Source organism: Oncorhynchus kisutch, unplaced genomic scaffold (assembly GCF_002021735.2).
Source record: "Oncorhynchus kisutch isolate 150728-3 unplaced genomic scaffold, Okis_V2 Okis03b-Okis08b_hom, whole genome shotgun sequence".
NCBI lineage: Eukaryota > Metazoa > Chordata > Actinopteri > Salmoniformes > Salmonidae > Oncorhynchus > Oncorhynchus kisutch.
The window spans coordinates 14,004,869-14,010,960 of NW_022261980.1; positions in this window are offsets into that span (position 1 = coordinate 14,004,869).

Consider the following 6,092-nt stretch of genomic DNA (forward strand, 5'->3'; position numbering starts at 1 on the left):
CTCATTAGTAAACTAATACTTAAATAGAATCACATGTCAACGGAAATGAATCAATGAACATTTCTGATAATATTTTATGACAGCTACAACAGCCATATGAAATATCAATAATTATAAGTATTTTTTGTTGTTGTTGAATTATAGTATTTTATTGAACCTTCTAGTCAAACAGAAAAACACGGGACAGACAGCGGCCAGTCAACCTGGCCCGTCTCGACCGATTGACACACCCACCAGAAAACAGAACTAAACACATATTGGTATTATAGGAACTAACCTAATGTATTAGTGGACCAGTCATCTGTGTTGAGAACGCCCCCCCCCCTCCTCCTACCTCCCCCCTCCCCCACCACCACCTCCTCCATCGGTCTCTTCCACACAGAGTGACAAACACAATTAATGCTCAGTGCTAATAGAGAAGGAAGGTTGAAGCGAGTGACCTCAGTATCCAGAGGCCATTTAAATGCTGGATGTCTCATTGAATTAGTCTCAGGGTTGCGTTCCAAAAAAAACTACTCAGGTGCCTACGTAGTGCACGCTCTTTGGACCAGATTTCAGCCCAAGTGTACTGTGAAGGGAATAGGGTGCCATTTGGCAATGTTGATTTCCATGTGAAAGACAAAGCTCTGTCTAATGCTAATGAGCCTAGACATGCAATACTGCTGATTGCTCTGATATAATTACAATAATATTGCAGCCGCGGCTAATAACAAGGAAGGGGGAGATAAATAACAGGTAGGGAGGGATAACTTAATAGCCGTACACTAAAACGGCTCCTTTTAAATGTGCTAAGGCCAGCGCTTTCTGATAACTCATGGGCCCGCTGATTATCTGAATATTGATGTCCTGGGTGGATGGGTGCTATAGGTGATGAACGCTCTCCTCTCCCTCCTCCTCTCCTCTCCTCTCCTCTCCTCTCCTCTCCTCTCCTCTCCTCTCCTCCTCTCCTCTCTCTCCTCTCCCTCCTCTCCTCCTCCTCTCCTCTCCTCTCCTCTCCTCTCCCCTCCTCTCCCTCTCCTCTCCTCTCTCCTCTCTCCTCTCCCATTTCCCTCTCCTCTCCTTCCTCTCCTCTCCTCTCCTCTCCTCTTCCTCTCCTCTCCTCCTCCTCTCCTCTCCTCTCCTCCTCCTCTCCTCTCCTCTCCCTCTCCTCTCCTCTCCTCTCCTCTCCTCTCCTCTCCTCTCCTCTCCTCTCCTCTCCTCTCCTCTATTCTCCTCTCCTCTCCTCTCCTCTCCTCTCCTCTCCTCTCCTCTCCTCTCCTCGTCCTCTCCTCTCCTCTCCTCTCCTCTCCTCTCCTCTCCTCTCCTCTCCTCTCCTCTCCCGTCTCAGAGGCAGCATTTTTAATATACATTATTTATTCTAACAAAAAGGAATAGGTTTGTGAGGGTCTAGGGACTTTACCTGAATGTCTTCAGCCCGCTGAGGTTAAAGAGGTGCTATTTGTGCCTTCTTCAACACACTGTCGTGTCCACGCCGAGGAACTTGAAGCTTTTGACCCTCTCCTCTGTGGCCCCATCGATGTGGATGGGGCGTGATCTCTCTGCTGTCTCCTGTAGTCCACGATCAGCTCCTTCGTTTTGTTGACGTTGAGGGAGAGGTTATTTTCCTGCCACCACTCCTCCAAGGCATTGGAGCGGCAGGGTAGACTAGTGGTTAGAGTGGAGGGGCGGCAGGGCGGCAGGGTAGACTAGTGGTTAGAGTGGAGGGGCGGCAGGGTAGCTTAGTGGTTAGAGCGTTGGACTAGTAACCGGAAGGTTGCAAGTTCAAATCCCCGAGCTGACAAGTTACAAATCTGTCATTGAAAATAAGAATTTGTTCTTAACTGACTTGCCTAGTTAAATAAAGGTAAAATAAAAATAAAATTCACCTCCTCCTCCCCTTAAGCCGTCTCGTCGTTGTCTGTAATCAGGCCTACCACTGTTGTGTCAACAGCAAACTTGATGGTTGAGTTGGAGACGTGCGTGGCTATGCAGTCATGGGCGAACAGGGAGAACCGGAGGTCGGCTGAGCACATACCCCTGTGGTGCTCCCGTGTTGAGAATCAGCGTTTACCAAGGTGTTGTTGCCTACCTTCACCACCTGGGGGCAGCACATCAGGAAGTCCAGGACCCACAGGAAGGGGTTCAGACCCAGGGTCCTGAGCTTAGTGATGAGCTTGGAGGGCATTATGGTGTTGAAGGCTGAGCTGTAGTCGATGAACAGCATTCCTCTGTCCAGGTGGGCTAGGGCAGTGTGAAGTGCGATGGCGATTGCATCATCCATGGATCTGTGGGGCGGTATCCAAATTGTAGTTGAGTCTACGGTGTCGGATAAGGCGGAGGTGATATGATCCTTAAACTAGCCTCTCAAAGCACTTCATGATGACAGAAGTCAATAGTCATTTAGTTCAGTCACTTTTGCTTTCTTGGTTACAGGAACGATGGTGGACATCTTGAAGCAAGTGGAGACAACAGACTGGGATGGTGAGAGATTGACTATGTCCTTAATAAGTTCTGACAACAGACTGGGATGGTGAGAGATTGACAATGTCCTTAATAAGTTCTGACAACAGACTGGGATGGTGAGAGATTGACGATGTCCTTAATAAATTCTGACAACAGACTGGGATGGTGAGAGATTGACTATGTCCTTAATATAGTTCTGACAACAGACTGGGATGGGGAGAGATTGACTATGTCCTTAATAAGATCTGACAACAGACTGGGACGGTGAGAGATTGACGATGTCCTTAATAAGTTCTGACAACAGACTGGGATGGTGAGAGATTGACGATGTCCCTTAATAAGTTCTGACAACAGACTGGGATGGTGAGAGATTGACGATGTCCTTAATAAGTTCTGACAACAGACTGGGATGGTGAGAGATTGACGATGTCCTTAATAAGTTCTGACAACAGACTGGGATGGTCAGAGATTGACGATGTCCTTAATAAGTTTCTGACAACAGACTGGGATGGTAAGAGATTGACGATGTCCTTAATAAGTTCTGACAACAGAGCACGAGACGGTCTACATAGACACAGATACTGCAATGAAATACACCTCCTACAGCCGTTTGTCTGTCCAGGAACTACCAGGAACTACCATCTTCATCCCTACAGCTGTTTGTCTGTTTGTCTGTCCAGGAACTACCAGGAACTACCAGGAACTACCAGGAACTACCGTCTCATCTCCTACAGCAATTTGTCTGTCCAGGAACTACCAGGAACTACCATCTCATCTCCTACAGCTGTTTGTCTGTCCAGGAACTACCATCTCATCTCCTACAGCCGTTTGTCTGTCCAGGAACTACCAGGAACTACCATCTCATCTCCTACAGCCGTTTGTCTGTCCAGGACTACCCAGGAACTACCAGGAACTACCGTCTCATCTCCTACAGCCGTTTGTCTGTCCAGGAACTACCATCTCATCTCCTACAGCCGTTTGTCTGTCCAGGTACTACCAGGAACTACCGTCTCATCCCCTACAGCCGTTTCTCTGTCCAGTAACTACCAGGAACTACCATCTCATCTCCTACAGCTGTTTGTCTGTCCAGGAACTACCAGGAAACTACCAGGAACTACCATCTCATTTCCTACAGCTGTTTGTCTGTCCAGGAACTACCAGGAACTACCAGGAACTACCAGGAACTACCAGGAACTACCATCTCATTCTCCTACAGCCGTTTGTCTGTCCAGGAACTACCAGGAACTACCAGGAACTACCATCTCATCTCCTACAGCCGTTTGTCTGTCCAGGAACTACCAGGAAACTACCATCTCATCTCCTACAGCTGTTTGTCTGTCCAGGAACTACCAGGAACTACAATCTCATCTCCTACAGCCGTTTGTCTGTCAACGAACTACCAGGAACTACCAGGAACTACCAGGAACTACCATCTCATCTCCTACAGCTGTTTGTCTGTCCAGGAACTACAGGAACTACCAGGAACTACCATCTCATCTCCTACAGCCGTTTGTCTGTCCAGGACTACCAGGAACTACCAGGAACTACCATCCTCATCTCCTACATCCGTTTGTCTGTCAACGAACTACCAGGAACTACCAGGAACTACCATCTCATCTCCTACAGCCGTTTGTCCTGTCCAGGAACTACCAGGAACTACCAGGAACTACCATCTCAAACCCCTACAGCCGTTTGTCTGTCCAGGACTACCAGGAACTACATCTCATCCCCTACAGCCATTTGTCTGTCCAGGAACTACCAGGAACTACCAGGAACTACCAGGAACTACCATCTCATATCCTACAGCCGTTTGTCTGTCCAGGAACTACCAGGAACTACCATCTCATCTCCTACAGCCGTTTGTCTGTCCAGGAACTACCAGGAACTACCAGGAACTACCATCTCAACCCCTACAGCCGTTTGTCTGTCCAGGACTACCAGGAACTACCATCTCATCCCCTACAGCATTTGTCTGTCCAGGAAACTACCAGGAACTACCAGGAACTACCAGGAACTACCATCTCATATCCTACAAGCCGTTTGTCGTCCAGGAACTACCAGGAACTACCAGGAACTACCATCTCATCTCCTACATCCGTTTGTCTGTCCAGGACTACCAGGAACTACCATCTCATCTCCTACAGCCGTTTGTCTGTCCAGGAACTACCAGGAACTACCATTTCATCTCCTACAGCCGTTTGTCTGTCCATGAACTACCAGGAACTACCATCTCATCTCCTACAGCCGTTTGTCTGTCCAGGAACTACCAGGAACTACCATTTCATCTCCTACAGCCGTTTGTCTGTCCATGAACTACCAGGAACTACCATCTCATCTCCTACAGCCGTTTGTCCTGTCCAGGAACTACCAGGAACTACCAGGAACTACCATCTCATCTCCTACATCCGTTTGTCTGTCAGGAACTACCAGGAACTACCAGGAACTACCATCTCATCTCCTTGTTTAAACCCAACAATTGATGAGCAGTGTCTCAGCCAGCAGAAAACACAACAGGACTTTGCCTTGAGAGTTGTGTGTGTATGTGTGTGTGTGTGTATATGGAAGATGAGTGTGTGTGTGTGTGTGTGTGTGTGTGTATGTGTGTGTGTGTGTGTGTGTGTGTGTGTGTGTGTGTGTGTGTGTGTGTGTGTGTATGTGTGTGTGTGTGTGTGTGTGTGTGTGTGTGTGTGTGTGTGTGTGTGTGTGTGTGTGTGTGTGTGTGTGTGTAGGTGTGTGTGTGTGTGTTTGTGTATGTATATGGAAGTGTGTGTGTGACACAGGTGTGATCAAAACACCGACACAGTGATGCAGGCTGGGTAAAAAAACAAAAACAAACGATAACCCCTACAGTACAGACAGGAGCATCCATCCCACTTCAAAATATTTATACCAGGGCAGCACGTTTAGTGGGAACGTCATCCCTGGATCTATGGCTTGTAGAGGTGCACATCATCTGTCTGGTTAGGTGGATTCACAAGGTCCCGAGTCCCAAATGGCACCCTATTCCCTACACAGTGCACTACTACTTCCAGAACCCCATGGGGCCCTGTGTCAAAAGTAGTGCACTTCAAAAAGTTGTCGCTTCGTCTTCCTCCCTTGCTCTACGTGCACTCTCTATCAGTCTATATCTAGCTGTTCCTGACTAGCCCTGATCTCACAAACATTTAAATCAATCAAACAGTACTCCGTCATTCTGTTTCACTACATCCTGTCTGGATTATAAAGAGGTGGAATGTAGGGCTAAACAACAATGTGTTGACAGTGAAACACACGCTGTACTGTTTGGTTAATAGTAGGCGTACGAAGAAAATGACGTCTCTCTCATTTTCATATCATCACTGACGAGAATGAATGGAGATCTGTAAACCGGAGAAGTGCAGATACAGAAAGAACTGCCTGGTGTTTTTGACTTCACTTCACTTCTTACAATTGTGACTTGGGAATACATTTGTGTGCGACGGTGTCCAGAGATCTTGAATTGTTCCAGAGGCAGATCCTTCTATTGCATATATTAACCTGTTCCTATTCTGGTCACGACTACCGGCGACTACGCAGACAACCTGCCAGGATTACAGCAGAACTCATCACGCTGGCACAACCCCCTTTACACGTGACCCCGGCAACACTCCCAGTGTGTCTACAAGCAAGGG